The sequence below is a fragment of the Atractosteus spatula genome, unplaced genomic scaffold, assembly GCF_055471065.1.
Source record: "Atractosteus spatula isolate fAtrSpa1 unplaced genomic scaffold, fAtrSpa1.hap1 Scaffold_67, whole genome shotgun sequence".
Lineage (NCBI taxonomy): Eukaryota > Metazoa > Chordata > Actinopteri > Semionotiformes > Lepisosteidae > Atractosteus > Atractosteus spatula.
This window is the reverse complement of record NW_028296898.1, coordinates 1-19,166: the sequence shown is the minus strand read 5'-3', so window position 1 is coordinate 19,166 and position 19,166 is coordinate 1. Positions and strand designations below refer to the sequence as shown.

General features: G+C 62.9%; 20 non-coding genes across 20 annotated transcripts; all 20 read left to right on the top strand.

Moving 5' to 3' along the window:
• The first annotated feature begins 237 nt into the window (after positions 1-237).
• On the top strand, positions 238-428 carry LOC148805644 (U2 spliceosomal RNA). Its single transcript, XR_016090132.1, has one exon. It is a non-coding gene; the product is annotated as a U2 spliceosomal RNA (small nuclear RNA).
• Positions 429-1,213: 785 nt separating this feature from the next.
• Positions 1,214-1,404, top strand: LOC148805643 (U2 spliceosomal RNA). Its single transcript, XR_016090131.1, has one exon. It is a non-coding gene; the product is annotated as a U2 spliceosomal RNA (small nuclear RNA).
• A 782-nt stretch (positions 1,405-2,186) lies between these two features.
• Positions 2,187-2,377, top strand: LOC148805642 (U2 spliceosomal RNA). Its single transcript, XR_016090130.1, has one exon. It is a non-coding gene; the product is annotated as a U2 spliceosomal RNA (small nuclear RNA).
• A 785-nt stretch (positions 2,378-3,162) lies between these two features.
• On the top strand, positions 3,163-3,353 carry LOC148805641 (U2 spliceosomal RNA). Its single transcript, XR_016090129.1, has one exon. It is a non-coding gene; the product is annotated as a U2 spliceosomal RNA (small nuclear RNA).
• A 785-nt stretch (positions 3,354-4,138) lies between these two features.
• Positions 4,139-4,329, top strand: LOC148805640 (U2 spliceosomal RNA). The gene has a single exon (XR_016090128.1). It is a non-coding gene; the product is annotated as a U2 spliceosomal RNA (small nuclear RNA).
• A 785-nt stretch (positions 4,330-5,114) lies between these two features.
• On the top strand, positions 5,115-5,305 carry LOC148805639 (U2 spliceosomal RNA). Its single transcript, XR_016090117.1, has one exon. It is a non-coding gene; the product is annotated as a U2 spliceosomal RNA (small nuclear RNA).
• A 787-nt stretch (positions 5,306-6,092) lies between these two features.
• LOC148805638 (U2 spliceosomal RNA) lies at positions 6,093-6,283 on the top strand. Its single transcript, XR_016090106.1, has one exon. It is a non-coding gene; the product is annotated as a U2 spliceosomal RNA (small nuclear RNA).
• A 785-nt stretch (positions 6,284-7,068) lies between these two features.
• Positions 7,069-7,259, top strand: LOC148805637 (U2 spliceosomal RNA). The gene has a single exon (XR_016090095.1). It is a non-coding gene; the product is annotated as a U2 spliceosomal RNA (small nuclear RNA).
• A 787-nt stretch (positions 7,260-8,046) lies between these two features.
• On the top strand, positions 8,047-8,237 carry LOC148805636 (U2 spliceosomal RNA). Its single transcript, XR_016090084.1, has one exon. It is a non-coding gene; the product is annotated as a U2 spliceosomal RNA (small nuclear RNA).
• A 785-nt stretch (positions 8,238-9,022) lies between these two features.
• LOC148805635 (U2 spliceosomal RNA) lies at positions 9,023-9,213 on the top strand. Its single transcript, XR_016090073.1, has one exon. It is a non-coding gene; the product is annotated as a U2 spliceosomal RNA (small nuclear RNA).
• A 785-nt stretch (positions 9,214-9,998) lies between these two features.
• LOC148805634 (U2 spliceosomal RNA) lies at positions 9,999-10,189 on the top strand. Its single transcript, XR_016090062.1, has one exon. It is a non-coding gene; the product is annotated as a U2 spliceosomal RNA (small nuclear RNA).
• A 785-nt stretch (positions 10,190-10,974) lies between these two features.
• Positions 10,975-11,165, top strand: LOC148805633 (U2 spliceosomal RNA). Its single transcript, XR_016090051.1, has one exon. It is a non-coding gene; the product is annotated as a U2 spliceosomal RNA (small nuclear RNA).
• A 786-nt stretch (positions 11,166-11,951) lies between these two features.
• LOC148805632 (U2 spliceosomal RNA) lies at positions 11,952-12,142 on the top strand. Its single transcript, XR_016090040.1, has one exon. It is a non-coding gene; the product is annotated as a U2 spliceosomal RNA (small nuclear RNA).
• A 785-nt stretch (positions 12,143-12,927) lies between these two features.
• On the top strand, positions 12,928-13,118 carry LOC148805631 (U2 spliceosomal RNA). The gene has a single exon (XR_016090029.1). It is a non-coding gene; the product is annotated as a U2 spliceosomal RNA (small nuclear RNA).
• A 785-nt stretch (positions 13,119-13,903) lies between these two features.
• On the top strand, positions 13,904-14,094 carry LOC148805630 (U2 spliceosomal RNA). Its single transcript, XR_016090018.1, has one exon. It is a non-coding gene; the product is annotated as a U2 spliceosomal RNA (small nuclear RNA).
• Positions 14,095-14,879: 785 nt separating this feature from the next.
• On the top strand, positions 14,880-15,070 carry LOC148805629 (U2 spliceosomal RNA). Its single transcript, XR_016090160.1, has one exon. It is a non-coding gene; the product is annotated as a U2 spliceosomal RNA (small nuclear RNA).
• Positions 15,071-15,855: 785 nt separating this feature from the next.
• LOC148805628 (U2 spliceosomal RNA) lies at positions 15,856-16,046 on the top strand. The gene has a single exon (XR_016090149.1). It is a non-coding gene; the product is annotated as a U2 spliceosomal RNA (small nuclear RNA).
• A 785-nt stretch (positions 16,047-16,831) lies between these two features.
• Positions 16,832-17,022, top strand: LOC148805627 (U2 spliceosomal RNA). Its single transcript, XR_016090138.1, has one exon. It is a non-coding gene; the product is annotated as a U2 spliceosomal RNA (small nuclear RNA).
• A 785-nt stretch (positions 17,023-17,807) lies between these two features.
• On the top strand, positions 17,808-17,998 carry LOC148805626 (U2 spliceosomal RNA). Its single transcript, XR_016090122.1, has one exon. It is a non-coding gene; the product is annotated as a U2 spliceosomal RNA (small nuclear RNA).
• A 785-nt stretch (positions 17,999-18,783) lies between these two features.
• On the top strand, positions 18,784-18,974 carry LOC148805625 (U2 spliceosomal RNA). Its single transcript, XR_016090012.1, has one exon. It is a non-coding gene; the product is annotated as a U2 spliceosomal RNA (small nuclear RNA).
• Positions 18,975-19,166: the final 192 nt, after the last annotated feature.

Here is a 19,166-nt window from a genome sequence, read left to right as displayed (position 1 = left end):
GGCCGGCTGGCGCCCCCCGCGGCTGCGGTCGTTGTCGGGCCGTTGACAGGAGATCAAAGAGCAGGGCCCCCGCCCGGGACTGGCGGGCAGGCAGGCGAGCAAGCAGGCAGGCAAGAGAGGGGGAGAGCGGAGTCCGGGCGGCCGGCAGCCGCGTGCGGACCGGGCTCCAGAGGCGTCGGCCTGCGCCGCTGCGCGCCAGCCGGACGCCCGCGCGCCCGCCCAAGGCCGGCGTCGGGCATCGCTTCTCGGCCTTTTGGCTAAGATCAAGTGTAGTATCTGTTCTTATCAGTTTAATATCTGATACGTCCCCCATCGGGGGACCACATATTAAACGGATTTTTGGAACAGGGAGCTGGATCAGGAGCTTGCTCCGTCCTCTCCACGCATCGGCCCGGTATTGCAGCGCCTCCGGGAACGGTGCACTACCTTCTCTCAGCGGTGAAAAGACAGACGTAGCTAGCAAGCAAGCGAGGTGGACCGGAGCTCCTTCCTCTCCGGTCTCGTCTCTCGTCCATCTGTGTGTCTCTGTGTCTCTCTCTCTCCCCCTCCCCGTTCCCGTGCTCCCTCCGTGCACTTTCCCGCGCCTCGACTCTCTCGGCAAGCAGGCCGGCCCCCTTTTCGGCTCCCGTGCGTTTTCCCTCCAAAAAACTTAGTTTTTTCCTCCTTTTTCCAGGGAGGCAGGCGTGGCTTGTGTGTGTGTGTGTGTGTGTGTGTGTGTGTGTGTGTGTGTGTGTGTGTGTGTCCCCGTCCTTGCAGGCGGGCCCCTTTCGACAGCCGGCCGTTTTCCCTCCAAAAAACTTAGTATATACACCTTTTCTTTCTTTTTTTCGGCAGGCAGGCAGGTGTGTGTGTGTCCCCGTCCCTCCCGAGAGAGCGCTGCCCCTTGCCTCTGCCCGCAGGTGCCGACGGTCCGCTTTCGCTTGCAGCTCACTCGGCACGGCTGCTGCTGGTGGGAGGGGCCTAAGCTAAGGAGGCCGGCCGGCTGGCGCCCCCCGCGGCTGCGGTCGTTGTCGGGCCGTTGACAGGAGATCAAAGAGCAGGGCCCCCGCCCGGGACTGGCGGGCAGGCAGGCGAGCAAGCAGGCAGGCAAGAGAGGGGGAGAGCGGAGTCCGGGCGGCCGGCAGCCGCGTGCGGACCGGGCTCCAGAGGCGTCGGCCTGCGCCGCTGCGCGCCAGCCGGACGCCCGCGCGCCCGCCCAAGGCCGGCGTCGGGCATCGCTTCTCGGCCTTTTGGCTAAGATCAAGTGTAGTATCTGTTCTTATCAGTTTAATATCTGATACGTCCCCCATCGGGGGACCACATATTAAACGGATTTTTGGAACAGGGAGCTGGATCAGGAGCTTGCTCCGTCCTCTCCACGCATCGGCCCGGTATTGCAGCGCCTCCGGGAACGGTGCACTACCTTCTCTCAGCGGTGAAAAGACAGACGTAGCTAGCAAGCAAGCGAGGTGGACCGGAGCTCCTTCCTCTCCGGTCTCGTCTCTCGTCCATCTGTGTGTCTCTGTGTCTCTCTCTCTCCCCCTCCCCGTTCCCGTGCTCCCTCCGTGCACTTTCCCGCGCCTCGACTCTCTCGGCAAGCAGGCCGGCCCCCTTTTCGGCTCCCGTGCGTTTTCCCTCCAAAAAACTTAGTTTTTTCCTCCTTTTTCCAGGGAGGCAGGCGTGGCTGTGTGTGTGTGTGTGTGTGTGTGTGTGTGTGTGTGTGTGTGTGTGTGTGTGTCCCCGTCCTTGCAGGCGGGCCCCTTTCGACAGCCGGCCGTTTTCCCTCCAAAAAACTTAGTATATACACCTTTTCTTTCTTTTTTTCGGCAGGCAGGCAGGTGTGTGTGTGTCCCCGTCCCTCCCGAGAGAGCGCTGCCCCTTGCCTCTGCCCGCAGGTGCCGACGGTCCGCTTTCGCTTGCAGCTCACTCGGCACGGCTGCTGCTGGTGGGAGGGGCCTAAGCTAAGGAGGCCGGCCGGCTGGCGCCCCCCGCGGCTGCGGTCGTTGTCGGGCCGTTGACAGGAGATCAAAGAGCAGGGCCCCCGCCCGGGACTGGCGGGCAGGCAGGCGAGCAAGCAGGCAGGCAAGAGAGGGGGAGAGCGGAGTCCGGGCGGCCGGCAGCCGCGTGCGGACCGGGCTCCAGGCGTCGGCCTGCGCCGCTGCGCGCCAGCCGGACGCCCGCGCGCCCGCCCAAGGCCGGCGTCGGGCATCGCTTCTCGGCCTTTTGGCTAAGATCAAGTGTAGTATCTGTTCTTATCAGTTTAATATCTGATACGTCCCCCATCGGGGGACCACATATTAAACGGATTTTTGGAACAGGGAGCTGGATCAGGAGCTTGCTCCGTCCTCTCCACGCATCGGCCCGGTATTGCAGCGCCTCCGGGAACGGTGCACTACCTTCTCTCAGCGGTGAAAAGACAGACGTAGCTAGCAAGCAAGCGAGGTGGACCGGAGCTCCTTCCTCTCCGGTCTCGTCTCTCGTCCATCTGTGTGTCTCTGTGTCTCTCTCTCTCCCCCTCCCCGTTCCCGTGCTCCCTCCGTGCACTTTCCCGCGCCTCGACTCTCTCGGCAAGCAGGCCGGCCCCCTTTTCGGCTCCCGTGCGTTTTCCCTCCAAAAAACTTAGTTTTTTCCTCCTTTTTCCAGGGAGGCAGGCGTGGCTTGTGTGTGTGTGTGTGTGTGTGTGTGTGTGTGTGTGTGTGTGTGTGTGTGTGTCCCCGTCCTTGCAGGCGGGCCCCTTTCGACAGCCGGCCGTTTTCCCTCCAAAAAACTTAGTATATACACCTTTTCTTTCTTTTTTTCGGCAGGCAGGCAGGTGTGTGTGTGTCCCCGTCCCTCCCGAGAGAGCGCTGCCCCTTGCCTCTGCCCGCAGGTGCCGACGGTCCGCTTTCGCTTGCAGCTCACTCGGCACGGCTGCTGCTGGTGGGAGGGGCCTAAGCTAAGGAGGCCGGCCGGCTGGCGCCCCCCGCGGCTGCGGTCGTTGTCGGGCCGTTGACAGGAGATCAAAGAGCAGGGCCCCCGCCCGGGACTGGCGGGCAGGCAGGCGAGCAAGCAGGCAGGCAAGAGAGGGGGAGAGCGGAGTCCGGGCGGCCGGCAGCCGCGTGCGGACCGGGCTCCAGAGGCGTCGGCCTGCGCCGCTGCGCGCCAGCCGGACGCCCGCGCGCCCGCCCAAGGCCGGCGTCGGGCATCGCTTCTCGGCCTTTTGGCTAAGATCAAGTGTAGTATCTGTTCTTATCAGTTTAATATCTGATACGTCCCCCATCGGGGGACCACATATTAAACGGATTTTTGGAACAGGGAGCTGGATCAGGAGCTTGCTCCGTCCTCTCCACGCATCGGCCCGGTATTGCAGCGCCTCCGGGAACGGTGCACTACCTTCTCTCAGCGGTGAAAAGACAGACGTAGCTAGCAAGCAAGCGAGGTGGACCGGAGCTCCTTCCTCTCCGGTCTCGTCTCTCGTCCATCTGTGTGTCTCTGTGTCTCTCTCTCTCCCCCTCCCCGTTCCCGTGCTCCCTCCGTGCACTTTCCCGCGCCTCGACTCTCTCGGCAAGCAGGCCGGCCCCCTTTTCGGCTCCCGTGCGTTTTCCCTCCAAAAAACTTAGTTTTTTCCTCCTTTTTCCAGGGAGGCAGGCGTGGCTTGTGTGTGTGTGTGTGTGTGTGTGTGTGTGTGTGTGTGTGTGTGTGTGTGTGTCCCCGTCCTTGCAGGCGGGCCCCTTTCGACAGCCGGCCGTTTTCCCTCCAAAAAACTTAGTATATACACCTTTTCTTTCTTTTTTTCGGCAGGCAGGCAGGTGTGTGTGTGTCCCCGTCCCTCCCGAGAGAGCGCTGCCCCTTGCCTCTGCCCGCAGGTGCCGACGGTCCGCTTTCGCTTGCAGCTCACTCGGCACGGCTGCTGCTGGTGGGAGGGGCCTAAGCTAAGGAGGCCGGCCGGCTGGCGCCCCCCGCGGCTGCGGTCGTTGTCGGGCCGTTGACAGGAGATCAAAGAGCAGGGCCCCCGCCCGGGACTGGCGGGCAGGCAGGCGAGCAAGCAGGCAGGCAAGAGAGGGGGAGAGCGGAGTCCGGGCGGCCGGCAGCCGCGTGCGGACCGGGCTCCAGAGGCGTCGGCCTGCGCCGCTGCGCGCCAGCCGGACGCCCGCGCGCCCGCCCAAGGCCGGCGTCGGGCATCGCTTCTCGGCCTTTTGGCTAAGATCAAGTGTAGTATCTGTTCTTATCAGTTTAATATCTGATACGTCCCCCATCGGGGGACCACATATTAAACGGATTTTTGGAACAGGGAGCTGGATCAGGAGCTTGCTCCGTCCTCTCCACGCATCGGCCCGGTATTGCAGCGCCTCCGGGAACGGTGCACTACCTTCTCTCAGCGGTGAAAAGACAGACGTAGCTAGCAAGCAAGCGAGGTGGACCGGAGCTCCTTCCTCTCCGGTCTCGTCTCTCGTCCATCTGTGTGTCTCTGTGTCTCTCTCTCTCCCCCTCCCCGTTCCCGTGCTCCCTCCGTGCACTTTCCCGCGCCTCGACTCTCTCGGCAAGCAGGCCGGCCCCCTTTTCGGCTCCCGTGCGTTTTCCCTCCAAAAAACTTAGTTTTTTCCTCCTTTTTCCAGGGAGGCAGGCGTGGCTTGTGTGTGTGTGTGTGTGTGTGTGTGTGTGTGTGTGTGTGTGTGTGTGTGTGTCCCCGTCCTTGCAGGCGGGCCCCTTTCGACAGCCGGCCGTTTTCCCTCCAAAAAACTTAGTATATACACCTTTTCTTTCTTTTTTTCGGCAGGCAGGCAGGTGTGTGTGTGTCCCCGTCCCTCCCGAGAGAGCGCTGCCCCTTGCCTCTGCCCGCAGGTGCCGACGGTCCGCTTTCGCTTGCAGCTCACTCGGCACGGCTGCTGCTGGTGGGAGGGGCCTAAGCTAAGGAGGCCGGCCGGCTGGCGCCCCCCGCGGCTGCGGTCGTTGTCGGGCCGTTGACAGGAGATCAAAGAGCAGGGCCCCCGCCCGGGACTGGCGGGCAGGCAGGCGAGCAAGCAGGCAGGCAAGAGAGGGGGAGAGCGGAGTCCGGGCGGCCGGCAGCCGCGTGCGGACCGGGCTCCAGAGGCGTCGGCCTGCGCCGCTGCGCGCCAGCCGGACGCCCGCGCGCCCGCCCAAGGCCGGCGTCGGGCATCGCTTCTCGGCCTTTTGGCTAAGATCAAGTGTAGTATCTGTTCTTATCAGTTTAATATCTGATACGTCCCCCATCGGGGGACCACATATTAAACGGATTTTTGGAACAGGGAGCTGGATCAGGAGCTTGCTCCGTCCTCTCCACGCATCGGCCCGGTATTGCAGCGCCTCCGGGAACGGTGCACTACCTTCTCTCAGCGGTGAAAAGACAGACGTAGCTAGCAAGCAAGCGAGGTGGACCGGAGCTCCTTCCTCTCCGGTCTCGTCTCTCGTCCATCTGTGTGTCTCTGTGTCTCTCTCTCTCCCCCTCCCCGTTCCCGTGCTCCCTCCGTGCACTTTCCCGCGCCTCGACTCTCTCGGCAAGCAGGCCGGCCCCCTTTTCGGCTCCCGTGCGTTTTCCCTCCAAAAAACTTAGTTTTTTCCTCCTTTTTCCAGGGAGGCAGGCGTGGCTTGTGTGTGTGTGTGTGTGTGTGTGTGTGTGTGTGTGTGTGTGTGTGTGTGTGTGTCCCCGTCCTTGCAGGCGGGCCCCTTTCGACAGCCGGCCGTTTTCCCTCCAAAAAACTTAGTATATACACCTTTTCTTTCTTTTTTTCGGCAGGCAGGCAGGTGTGTGTGTGTCCCCGTCCCTCCCGAGAGAGCGCTGCCCCTTGCCTCTGCCCGCAGGTGCCGACGGTCCGCTTTCGCTTGCAGCTCACTCGGCACGGCTGCTGCTGGTGGGAGGGGCCTAAGCTAAGGAGGCCGGCCGGCTGGCGCCCCCCGCGGCTGCGGTCGTTGTCGGGCCGTTGACAGGAGATCAAAGAGCAGGGCCCCCGCCCGGGACTGGCGGGCAGGCAGGCGAGCAAGCAGGCAGGCAAGAGAGGGGGAGAGCGGAGTCCGGGCGGCCGGCAGCCGCGTGCGGACCGGGCTCCAGAGGCGTCGGCCTGCGCCGCTGCGCGCCAGCCGGACGCCCGCGCGCCCGCCCAAGGCCGGCGTCGGGCATCGCTTCTCGGCCTTTTGGCTAAGATCAAGTGTAGTATCTGTTCTTATCAGTTTAATATCTGATACGTCCCCCATCGGGGGACCACATATTAAACGGATTTTTGGAACAGGGAGCTGGATCAGGAGCTTGCTCCGTCCTCTCCACGCATCGGCCCGGTATTGCAGCGCCTCCGGGAACGGTGCACTACCTTCTCTCAGCGGTGAAAAGACAGACGTAGCTAGCAAGCAAGCGAGGTGGACCGGAGCTCCTTCCTCTCCGGTCTCGTCTCTCGTCCATCTGTGTGTCTCTGTGTCTCTCTCTCTCCCCCTCCCCGTTCCCGTGCTCCCTCCGTGCACTTTCCCGCGCCTCGACTCTCTCGGCAAGCAGGCCGGCCCCCTTTTCGGCTCCCGTGCGTTTTCCCTCCAAAAAACTTAGTTTTTTCCTCCTTTTTCCAGGGAGGCAGGCGTGGCTTGTGTGTGTGTGTGTGTGTGTGTGTGTGTGTGTGTGTGTGTGTGTGTGTGTGTCCCCGTCCTTGCAGGCGGGCCCCTTTCGACAGCCGGCCGTTTTCCCTCCAAAAAACTTAGTATATACACCTTTTCTTTCTTTTTTTCGGCAGGCAGGCAGGTGTGTGTGTGTCCCCGTCCCTCCCGAGAGAGCGCTGCCCCTTGCCTCTGCCCGCAGGTGCCGACGGTCCGCTTTCGCTTGCAGCTCACTCGGCACGGCTGCTGCTGGTGGGAGGGGCCTAAGCTAAGGAGGCCGGCCGGCTGGCGCCCCCCGCGGCTGCGGTCGTTGTCGGGCCGTTGACAGGAGATCAAAGAGCAGGGCCCCCGCCCGGGACTGGCGGGCAGGCAGGCGAGCAAGCAGGCAGGCAAGAGAGGGGGAGAGCGGAGTCCGGGCGGCCGGCAGCCGCGTGCGGACCGGGCTCCAGAGGCGTCGGCCTGCGCCGCTGCGCGCCAGCCGGACGCCCGCGCGCCCGCCCAAGGCCGGCGTCGGGCATCGCTTCTCGGCCTTTTGGCTAAGATCAAGTGTAGTATCTGTTCTTATCAGTTTAATATCTGATACGTCCCCCATCGGGGGACCACATATTAAACGGATTTTTGGAACAGGGAGCTGGATCAGGAGCTTGCTCCGTCCTCTCCACGCATCGGCCCGGTATTGCAGCGCCTCCGGGAACGGTGCACTACCTTCTCTCAGCGGTGAAAAGACAGACGTAGCTAGCAAGCAAGCGAGGTGGACCGGAGCTCCTTCCTCTCCGGTCTCGTCTCTCGTCCATCTGTGTGTCTCTGTGTCTCTCTCTCTCCCCCTCCCCGTTCCCGTGCTCCCTCCGTGCACTTTCCCGCGCCTCGACTCTCTCGGCAAGCAGGCCGGCCCCCTTTTCGGCTCCCGTGCGTTTTCCCTCCAAAAAACTTAGTTTTTTCCTCCTTTTTCCAGGGAGGCAGGCGTGGCTTGTGTGTGTGTGTGTGTGTGTGTGTGTGTGTGTGTGTGTGTGTGTGTGTGTGTCCCCGTCCTTGCAGGCGGGCCCCTTTCGACAGCCGGCCGTTTTCCCTCCAAAAAACTTAGTATATACACCTTTTCTTTCTTTTTTTCGGCAGGCAGGCAGGTGTGTGTGTGTCCCCGTCCCTCCCGAGAGAGCGCTGCCCCTTGCCTCTGCCCGCAGGTGCCGACGGTCCGCTTTCGCTTGCAGCTCACTCGGCACGGCTGCTGCTGGTGGGAGGGGCCTAAGCTAAGGAGGCCGGCCGGCTGGCGCCCCCCGCGGCTGCGGTCGTTGTCGGGCCGTTGACAGGAGATCAAAGAGCAGGGCCCCCGCCCGGGACTGGCGGGCAGGCAGGCGAGCAAGCAGGCAGGCAAGAGAGGGGGAGAGCGGAGTCCGGGCGGCCGGCAGCCGCGTGCGGACCGGGCTCCAGAGGCGTCGGCCTGCGCCGCTGCGCGCCAGCCGGACGCCCGCGCGCGCCCGCCCAAGGCCGGCGTCGGGCATCGCTTCTCGGCCTTTTGGCTAAGATCAAGTGTAGTATCTGTTCTTATCAGTTTAATATCTGATACGTCCCCCATCGGGGGACCACATATTAAACGGATTTTTGGAACAGGGAGCTGGATCAGGAGCTTGCTCCGTCCTCTCCACGCATCGGCCCGGTATTGCAGCGCCTCCGGGAACGGTGCACTACCTTCTCTCAGCGGTGAAAAGACAGACGTAGCTAGCAAGCAAGCGAGGTGGACCGGAGCTCCTTCCTCTCCGGTCTCGTCTCTCGTCCATCTGTGTGTCTCTGTGTCTCTCTCTCTCCCCCTCCCCGTTCCCGTGCTCCCTCCGTGCACTTTCCCGCGCCTCGACTCTCTCGGCAAGCAGGCCGGCCCCCTTTTCGGCTCCCGTGCGTTTTCCCTCCAAAAAACTTAGTTTTTTCCTCCTTTTTCCAGGGAGGCAGGCGTGGCTTGTGTGTGTGTGTGTGTGTGTGTGTGTGTGTGTGTGTGTGTGTGTGTGTGTGTCCCCGTCCTTGCAGGCGGGCCCCTTTCGACAGCCGGCCGTTTTCCCTCCAAAAAACTTAGTATATACACCTTTTCTTTCTTTTTTTCGGCAGGCAGGCAGGTGTGTGTGTGTCCCCGTCCCTCCCGAGAGAGCGCTGCCCCTTGCCTCTGCCCGCAGGTGCCGACGGTCCGCTTTCGCTTGCAGCTCACTCGGCACGGCTGCTGCTGGTGGGAGGGGCCTAAGCTAAGGAGGCCGGCCGGCTGGCGCCCCCCGCGGCTGCGGTCGTTGTCGGGCCGTTGACAGGAGATCAAAGAGCAGGGCCCCCGCCCGGGACTGGCGGGCAGGCAGGCGAGCAAGCAGGCAGGCAAGAGAGGGGGAGAGCGGAGTCCGGGCGGCCGGCAGCCGCGTGCGGACCGGGCTCCAGAGGCGTCGGCCTGCGCCGCTGCGCGCCAGCCGGACGCCCGCGCGCCCGCCCAAGGCCGGCGTCGGGCATCGCTTCTCGGCCTTTTGGCTAAGATCAAGTGTAGTATCTGTTCTTATCAGTTTAATATCTGATACGTCCCCCATCGGGGGACCACATATTAAACGGATTTTTGGAACAGGGAGCTGGATCAGGAGCTTGCTCCGTCCTCTCCACGCATCGGCCCGGTATTGCAGCGCCTCCGGGAACGGTGCACTACCTTCTCTCAGCGGTGAAAAGACAGACGTAGCTAGCAAGCAAGCGAGGTGGACCGGAGCTCCTTCCTCTCCGGTCTCGTCTCTCGTCCATCTGTGTGTCTCTGTGTCTCTCTCTCTCCCCCTCCCCGTTCCCGTGCTCCCTCCGTGCACTTTCCCGCGCCTCGACTCTCTCGGCAAGCAGGCCGGCCCCCTTTTCGGCTCCCGTGCGTTTTCCCTCCAAAAAACTTAGTTTTTTCCTCCTTTTTCCAGGGAGGCAGGCGTGGCTTGTGTGTGTGTGTGTGTGTGTGTGTGTGTGTGTGTGTGTGTGTGTGTGTGTGTCCCCGTCCTTGCAGGCGGGCCCCTTTCGACAGCCGGCCGTTTTCCCTCCAAAAAACTTAGTATATACACCTTTTCTTTCTTTTTTTCGGCAGGCAGGCAGGTGTGTGTGTGTCCCCGTCCCTCCCGAGAGAGCGCTGCCCCTTGCCTCTGCCCGCAGGTGCCGACGGTCCGCTTTCGCTTGCAGCTCACTCGGCACGGCTGCTGCTGGTGGGAGGGGCCTAAGCTAAGGAGGCCGGCCGGCTGGCGCCCCCCGCGGCTGCGGTCGTTGTCGGGCCGTTGACAGGAGATCAAAGAGCAGGGCCCCCGCCCGGGACTGGCGGGCAGGCAGGCGAGCAAGCAGGCAGGCAAGAGAGGGGGAGAGCGGAGTCCGGGCGGCCGGCAGCCGCGTGCGGACCGGGCTCCAGAGGCGTCGGCCTGCGCCGCTGCGCGCCAGCCGGACGCCCGCGCGCCCGCCCAAGGCCGGCGTCGGGCATCGCTTCTCGGCCTTTTGGCTAAGATCAAGTGTAGTATCTGTTCTTATCAGTTTAATATCTGATACGTCCCCCATCGGGGGACCACATATTAAACGGATTTTTGGAACAGGGAGCTGGATCAGGAGCTTGCTCCGTCCTCTCCACGCATCGGCCCGGTATTGCAGCGCCTCCGGGAACGGTGCACTACCTTCTCTCAGCGGTGAAAAGACAGACGTAGCTAGCAAGCAAGCGAGGTGGACCGGAGCTCCTTCCTCTCCGGTCTCGTCTCTCGTCCATCTGTGTGTCTCTGTGTCTCTCTCTCTCCCCCTCCCCGTTCCCGTGCTCCCTCCGTGCACTTTCCCGCGCCTCGACTCTCTCGGCAAGCAGGCCGGCCCCCTTTTCGGCTCCCGTGCGTTTTCCCTCCAAAAAACTTAGTTTTTTCCTCCTTTTTCCAGGGAGGCAGGCGTGGCTTGTGTGTGTGTGTGTGTGTGTGTGTGTGTGTGTGTGTGTGTGTGTGTGTGTGTCCCCGTCCTTGCAGGCGGGCCCCTTTCGACAGCCGGCCGTTTTCCCTCCAAAAAACTTAGTATATACACCTTTTCTTTCTTTTTTTCGGCAGGCAGGCAGGTGTGTGTGTGTCCCCGTCCCTCCCGAGAGAGCGCTGCCCCTTGCCTCTGCCCGCAGGTGCCGACGGTCCGCTTTCGCTTGCAGCTCACTCGGCACGGCTGCTGCTGGTGGGAGGGGCCTAAGCTAAGGAGGCCGGCCGGCTGGCGCCCCCCGCGGCTGCGGTCGTTGTCGGGCCGTTGACAGGAGATCAAAGAGCAGGGCCCCCGCCCGGGACTGGCGGGCAGGCAGGCGAGCAAGCAGGCAGGCAAGAGAGGGGGAGAGCGGAGTCCGGGCGGCCGGCAGCCGCGTGCGGACCGGGCTCCAGAGGCGTCGGCCTGCGCCGCTGCGCGCCAGCCGGACGCCCGCGCGCCCGCCCAAGGCCGGCGTCGGGCATCGCTTCTCGGCCTTTTGGCTAAGATCAAGTGTAGTATCTGTTCTTATCAGTTTAATATCTGATACGTCCCCCATCGGGGGACCACATATTAAACGGATTTTTGGAACAGGGAGCTGGATCAGGAGCTTGCTCCGTCCTCTCCACGCATCGGCCCGGTATTGCAGCGCCTCCGGGAACGGTGCACTACCTTCTCTCAGCGGTGAAAAGACAGACGTAGCTAGCAAGCAAGCGAGGTGGACCGGAGCTCCTTCCTCTCCGGTCTCGTCTCTCGTCCATCTGTGTGTCTCTGTGTCTCTCTCTCTCCCCCTCCCCGTTCCCGTGCTCCCTCCGTGCACTTTCCCGCGCCTCGACTCTCTCGGCAAGCAGGCCGGCCCCCTTTTCGGCTCCCGTGCGTTTTCCCTCCAAAAAACTTAGTTTTTTCCTCCTTTTTCCAGGGAGGCAGGCGTGGCTTGTGTGTGTGTGTGTGTGTGTGTGTGTGTGTGTGTGTGTGTGTGTGTGTGTGTGCCCCGTCCTTGCAGGCGGGCCCCTTTCGACAGCCGGCCGTTTTCCCTCCAAAAAACTTAGTATATACACCTTTTCTTTCTTTTTTTCGGCAGGCAGGCAGGTGTGTGTGTGTCCCCGTCCCTCCCGAGAGAGCGCTGCCCCTTGCCTCTGCCCGCAGGTGCCGACGGTCCGCTTTCGCTTGCAGCTCACTCGGCACGGCTGCTGCTGGTGGGAGGGGCCTAAGCTAAGGAGGCCGGCCGGCTGGCGCCCCCCGCGGCTGCGGTCGTTGTCGGGCCGTTGACAGGAGATCAAAGAGCAGGGCCCCCGCCCGGGACTGGCGGGCAGGCAGGCGAGCAAGCAGGCAGGCAAGAGAGGGGGAGAGCGGAGTCCGGGCGGCCGGCAGCCGCGTGCGGACCGGGCTCCAGAGGCGTCGGCCTGCGCCGCTGCGCGCCAGCCGGACGCCCGCGCGCCCGCCCAAGGCCGGCGTCGGGCATCGCTTCTCGGCCTTTTGGCTAAGATCAAGTGTAGTATCTGTTCTTATCAGTTTAATATCTGATACGTCCCCCATCGGGGGACCACATATTAAACGGATTTTTGGAACAGGGAGCTGGATCAGGAGCTTGCTCCGTCCTCTCCACGCATCGGCCCGGTATTGCAGCGCCTCCGGGAACGGTGCACTACCTTCTCTCAGCGGTGAAAAGACAGACGTAGCTAGCAAGCAAGCGAGGTGGACCGGAGCTCCTTCCTCTCCGGTCTCGTCTCTCGTCCATCTGTGTGTCTCTGTGTCTCTCTCTCTCCCCCTCCCCGTTCCCGTGCTCCCTCCGTGCACTTTCCCGCGCCTCGACTCTCTCGGCAAGCAGGCCGGCCCCCTTTTCGGCTCCCGTGCGTTTTCCCTCCAAAAAACTTAGTTTTTTCCTCCTTTTTCCAGGGAGGCAGGCGTGGCTTGTGTGTGTGTGTGTGTGTGTGTGTGTGTGTGTGTGTGTGTGTGTGTGTGTGTCCCCGTCCTTGCAGGCGGGCCCCTTTCGACAGCCGGCCGTTTTCCCTCCAAAAAACTTAGTATATACACCTTTTCTTTCTTTTTTTCGGCAGGCAGGCAGGTGTGTGTGTGTCCCCGTCCCTCCCGAGAGAGCGCTGCCCCTTGCCTCTGCCCGCAGGTGCCGACGGTCCGCTTTCGCTTGCAGCTCACTCGGCACGGCTGCTGCTGGTGGGAGGGGCCTAAGCTAAGGAGGCCGGCCGGCTGGCGCCCCCCGCGGCTGCGGTCGTTGTCGGGCCGTTGACAGGAGATCAAAGAGCAGGGCCCCCGCCCGGGACTGGCGGGCAGGCAGGCGAGCAAGCAGGCAGGCAAGAGAGGGGGAGAGCGGAGTCCGGGCGGCCGGCAGCCGCGTGCGGACCGGGCTCCAGAGGCGTCGGCCTGCGCCGCTGCGCGCCAGCCGGACGCCCGCGCGCCCGCCCAAGGCCGGCGTCGGGCATCGCTTCTCGGCCTTTTGGCTAAGATCAAGTGTAGTATCTGTTCTTATCAGTTTAATATCTGATACGTCCCCCATCGGGGGACCACATATTAAACGGATTTTTGGAACAGGGAGCTGGATCAGGAGCTTGCTCCGTCCTCTCCACGCATCGGCCCGGTATTGCAGCGCCTCCGGGAACGGTGCACTACCTTCTCTCAGCGGTGAAAAGACAGACGTAGCTAGCAAGCAAGCGAGGTGGACCGGAGCTCCTTCCTCTCCGGTCTCGTCTCTCGTCCATCTGTGTGTCTCTGTGTCTCTCTCTCTCCCCCTCCCCGTTCCCGTGCTCCCTCCGTGCACTTTCCCGCGCCTCGACTCTCTCGGCAAGCAGGCCGGCCCCCTTTTCGGCTCCCGTGCGTTTTCCCTCCAAAAAACTTAGTTTTTTCCTCCTTTTTCCAGGGAGGCAGGCGTGGCTTGTGTGTGTGTGTGTGTGTGTGTGTGTGTGTGTGTGTGTGTGTGTGTGTGTGTCCCCGTCCTTGCAGGCGGGCCCCTTTCGACAGCCGGCCGTTTTCCCTCCAAAAAACTTAGTATATACACCTTTTCTTTCTTTTTTTCGGCAGGCAGGCAGGTGTGTGTGTGTCCCCGTCCCTCCCGAGAGAGCGCTGCCCCTTGCCTCTGCCCGCAGGTGCCGACGGTCCGCTTTCGCTTGCAGCTCACTCGGCACGGCTGCTGCTGGTGGGAGGGGCCTAAGCTAAGGAGGCCGGCCGGCTGGCGCCCCCCGCGGCTGCGGTCGTTGTCGGGCCGTTGACAGGAGATCAAAGAGCAGGGCCCCCGCCCGGGACTGGCGGGCAGGCAGGCGAGCAAGCAGGCAGGCAAGAGAGGGGGAGAGCGGAGTCCGGGCGGCCGGCAGCCGCGTGCGGACCGGGCTCCAGAGGCGTCGGCCTGCGCCGCTGCGCGCCAGCCGGACGCCCGCGCGCCCGCCCAAGGCCGGCGTCGGGCATCGCTTCTCGGCCTTTTGGCTAAGATCAAGTGTAGTATCTGTTCTTATCAGTTTAATATCTGATACGTCCCCCATCGGGGGACCACATATTAAACGGATTTTTGGAACAGGGAGCTGGATCAGGAGCTTGCTCCGTCCTCTCCACGCATCGGCCCGGTATTGCAGCGCCTCCGGGAACGGTGCACTACCTTCTCTCAGCGGTGAAAAGACAGACGTAGCTAGCAAGCAAGCGAGGTGGACCGGAGCTCCTTCCTCTCCGGTCTCGTCTCTCGTCCATCTGTGTGTCTCTGTGTCTCTCTCTCTCCCCCTCCCCGTTCCCGTGCTCCCTCCGTGCACTTTCCCGCGCCTCGACTCTCTCGGCAAGCAGGCCGGCCCCCTTTTCGGCTCCCGTGCGTTTTCCCTCCAAAAAACTTAGTTTTTTCCTCCTTTTTCCAGGGAGGCAGGCGTGGCTTGTGTGTGTGTGTGTGTGTGTGTGTGTGTGTGTGTGTGTGTGTGTGTGTGTGTCCCCGTCCTTGCAGGCGGGCCCCTTTCGACAGCCGGCCGTTTTCCCTCCAAAAAACTTAGTATATACACCTTTTCTTTCTTTTTTTCGGCAGGCAGGCAGGTGTGTGTGTGTCCCCGTCCCTCCCGAGAGAGCGCTGCCCCTTGCCTCTGCCCGCAGGTGCCGACGGTCCGCTTTCGCTTGCAGCTCACTCGGCACGGCTGCTGCTGGTGGGAGGGGCCTAAGCTAAGGAGGCCGGCCGGCTGGCGCCCCCCGCGGCTGCGGTCGTTGTCGGGCCGTTGACAGGAGATCAAAGAGCAGGGCCCCCGCCCGGGACTGGCGGGCAGGCAGGCGAGCAAGCAGGCAGGCAAGAGAGGGGGAGAGCGGAGTCCGGGCGGCCGGCAGCCGCGTGCGGACCGGGCTCCAGAGGCGTCGGCCTGCGCCGCTGCGCGCCAGCCGGACGCCCGCGCGCCCGCCCAAGGCCGGCGTCGGGCATCGCTTCTCGGCCTTTTGGCTAAGATCAAGTGTAGTATCTGTTCTTATCAGTTTAATATCTGATACGTCCCCCATCGGGGGACCACATATTAAACGGATTTTTGGAACAGGGAGCTGGATCAGGAGCTTGCTCCGTCCTCTCCACGCATCGGCCCGGTATTGCAGCGCCTCCGGGAACGGTGCACTACCTTCTCTCAGCGGTGAAAAGACAGACGTAGCTAGCAAGCAAGCGAGGTGGACCGGAGCTCCTTCCTCTCCGGTCTCGTCTCTCGTCCATCTGTGTGTCTCTGTGTCTCTCTCTCTCCCCCTCCCCGTTCCCGTGCTCCCTCCGTGCACTTTCCCGCGCCTCGACTCTCTCGGCAAGCAGGCCGGCCCCCTTTTCGGCTCCCGTGCGTTTTCCCTCCAAAAAACTTAGTTTTTTCCTCCTTTTTCCAGGGAGGCAGGCGTGGCTTGTGTGTGTGTGTGTGTGTGTGTGTGTGTGTGTGTGTGTGTGTGTGTGTGTGTCCCCGTCCTTGCAGGCGGGCCCCTTTCGACAGCCGGCCGTTTTCCCTCCAAAAAACTTAGTATATACACCTTTTCTTTCTTTTTTTCGGCAGGCAGGCAGGTGTGTGTGTGTCCCCGTCCCTCCCGAGAGAGCGCTGCCCCTTGCCTCTGCCCGCAGGTGCCGACGGTCCGCTTTCGCTTGCAGCTCACTCGGCACGGCTGCTGCTGGTGGGAGGGGCCTAAGCTAAGGAGGCCGGCCGGCTGGCGCCCCCCGCGGCTGCGGTCGTTGTCGGGCCGTTGACAGGAGATCAAAGAGCAGGGCCCCCGCCCGGGACTGGCGGGCAGGCAGGCGAGCAAGCAGGCAGGCAAGAGAGGGGGAGAGCGGAGTCCGGGCGGCCGGCAGCCGCGTGCGGACCGGGCTCCAGAGGCGTCGGCCTGCGCCGCTGCGCGCCAGCCGGACGCCCGCGCGCCCGCCCAAGGCCGGCGTCGGGCATCGCTTCTCGGCCTTTTGGCTAAGATCAAGTGTAGTATCTGTTCTTATCAGTTTAATATCTGATACGTCCCCCATCGGGGGACCACATATTAAACGGATTTTTGGAACAGGGAGCTGGATCAGGAGCTTGCTCCGTCCTCTCCACGCATCGGCCCGGTATTGCAGCGCCTCCGGGAACGGTGCACTACCTTCTCTCAGCGGTGAAAAGACAGACGTAGCTAGCAAGCAAGCGAGGTGGACCGGAGCTCCTTCCTCTCCGGTCTCGTCTCTCGTCCATCTGTGTGTCTCTGTGTCTCTCTCTCTCCCCCTCCCCGTTCCCGTGCTCCCTCCGTGCACTTTCCCGCGCCTCGACTCTCTCGGCAAGCAGGCCGGCCCCCTTTTCGGCTCCCGTGCGTTTTCCCTCCAAAAAACTTAGTTTTTTCCTCCTTTTTCCAGGGAGGCAGGCGTGGCTTGTGTGTGTGTGTGTGTGTGTGTGTGTGTGTGTGTGTGTGTGTGTGTGTGTGTCCCCGTCCTTGCAGGCGGGCCCCTTTCGACAGCCGGCCGTTTTCCCTCCAAAAAACTTAGTATATACACCTTTTCTTTCTTTTTTTCGGCAGGCAGGCAGGTGTGTGTGTGTCCCCGTCCCTCCCGAGAGAGCGCTGCCCCTTGCCTCTGCCCGCAGGTGCCGACGGTCCGCTTTCGCTTGCAGCTCACTCGGCACGGCTGCTGCTGGTGGGAGGGGCCTAAGCTAAGGAGGCCGGCCGGCTGGCGCCCCCCGCGGCTGCGGTCGTTGTCGGGCCGTTGACAGGAGATCAAAGAGCAGGGCCCCCGCCCGGGACTGGCGGGCAGGCAGGCGAGCAAGCAGGCAGGCAAGAGAGGGGGAGAGCGGAGTCCGGGCGGCCGGCAGCCGCGTGCGGACCGGGCTCCAGAGGCGTCGGCCTGCGCCGCTGCGCGCCAGCCGGACGCCCGCGCGCCCGCCCAAGGCCGGCGTCGGGCATCGCTTCTCGGCCTTTTGGCTAAGATCAAGTGTAGTATCTGTTCTTATCAGTTTAATATCTGATACGTCCCCCATCGGGGGACCACATATTAAACGGATTTTTGGAACAGGGAGCTGGATCAGGAGCTTGCTCCGTCCTCTCCACGCATCGGCCCGGTATTGCAGCGCCTCCGGGAACGGTGCACTACCTTCTCTCAGCGGTGAAAAGACAGACGTAGCTAGCAAGCAAGCGAGGTGGACCGGAGCTCCTTCCTCTCCGGTCTCGTCTCTCGTCCATCTGTGTGTCTCTGTGTCTCTCTCTCTCCCCCTCCCCGTTCCCGTGCTCCCTCCGTGCACTTTCCCGCGCCTCGACTCTCTCGGCAAGCAGGCCGGCCCCCTTTTCGGCTCCCGTGCGTTTTCCCTCCAAAAAACTTAGTTTTTTCCTCCTTTTTCCAGGGAGGCAGGCGTGGCTTGTGTGTGTGTGTGTGTGTGTGTGTGTGTGTGTGTGTGTGTGTGTGTGTGTGTCCCCGTCCTTGCAGGCGGGCCCCTTTCGACAGCCGGCCGTTTTCCCTCCAAAAAACTTAGTATATACACCTTTTCTTTCTTTTTTTCGGCAGGCAGGCAGGTGTGTGTGTGTCCCCGTCCCTCCCGAGAGAGCGCTGCCCCTTGCCTCTGCCCGCAGGTGCCGACGGTCCGCTTTCGCTTGCAGCTCACTCGGCACGGCTGCTGCTGGTGGGAGGGGCCTAAGCTAAGGAGGCCGGCCGGCTGGCGCCCCCCGCGGCTGCGGTCGTTGTCGGGCCGTTGACAGGAGATCAAAGAGCAGGGCCCCCGCCCGGGACTGGCGGGCAGGCAGGCGAGCAAGCAGGCAGGCAAGAGAGGGGGAGAGCGGAGTCCGGGCGGCCGGCAGCCGCGTGCGGACCGGGCTCCAGAGGCGTCGGCCTGCGCCGCTGCGCGCCAGCCGGACGCCCGCGCGCCCGCCCAAGGCCGGCGTCGGGCATCGCTTCTCGGCCTTTTGGCTAAGATCAAGTGTAGTATCTGTTCTTATCAGTTTAATATCTGATACGTCCCCCATCGGGGGACCACATATTAAACGGATTTTTGGAACAGGGAGCTGGATCAGGAGCTTGCTCCGTCCTCTCCACGCATCGGCCCGGTATTGCAGCGCCTCCGGGAACGGTGCACTACCTTCTCTCAGCGGTGAAAAGACAGACGTAGCTAGCAAGCAAGCGAGGTGGACCGGAGCTCCTTCCTCTCCGGTCTCGTCTCTCGTCCATCTGTGTGTCTCTGTGTCTCTCTCTCTCCCCCTCCCCGTTCCCGTGCTCCCTCCGTGCACTTTCCCGCGCCTCGACTCTCTCGGCAAGCAGGCCGGCCCCCTTTTCGGCTCCCGTGCGTTTTCCCTCCAAAAAACTTAGTTTTTTCCTCCTTTTTCCAGGGAGGCAGGCGTGGCTTGTGTGTGTGTGTGTGTGTGTGTGTGTGTGTGTGTGTGTGTGTGTGTGTGTGTCCCCGTCCTTGCAGGCGGGCCCCTTTCGACAGCCGGCCGTTTTCCCTCCAAAAAACTTAGTATATACACCTTTTCTTTCTTTTTTTCGGCAGGCAGGCAGGTGTGTGTGTGTCCCCGTCCCTCCCGAGAGAGCGCTGCCCCTTGCCTCTGCCCGCAGGTGCCGACGGTCCGCTTTCGCTTGCAGCTCACTCGGCACGGCTGCTGCTGGTGGGAGGGGCCTAAGCTAAGGAGGCCGGCCGGCTGGCGCCCCCCGCGGCTGCGGTCGTTGTCGGGCCGTTGACAGGAGATCAAAGAGCAGGGCCCCCGCCCGGGACTGGCGGGCAGGCAGGCGAGCAAGCAGGCAGGCAAGAGAGGGGGAGAGCGGAGTCCGGGCGGCCGGCAGCCGCGTGCGGACCGGGCTCCAGAGGCGTCGGCCTGCGCCGCTGCGCGCCAGCCGGACGCCCGCGCGCCCGCCCAAGGCCGGCGTCGGGCATCGCTTCTCGGCCTTTTGGCTAAGATCAAGTGTAGTATCTGTTCTTATCAGTTTAATATCTGATACGTCCCCCATCGGGGGACCACATATTAAACGGATTTTTGGAACAGGGAGCTGGATCAGGAGCTTGCTCCGTCCTCTCCACGCATCGGCCCGGTATTGCAGCGCCTCCGGGAACGGTGCACTACCTTCTCTCAGCGGTGAAAAGACAGACGTAGCTAGCAAGCAAGCGAGGTGGACCGGAGCTCCTTCCTCTCCGGTCTCGTCTCTCGTCCATCTGTGTGTCTCTGTGTCTCTCTCTCTCCCCCTCCCCGTTCCCGTGCTCCCTCCGTGCACTTTCCCGCGCCTCGACTCTCTCGGCAAGCAGGCCGGCCCCCTTTTC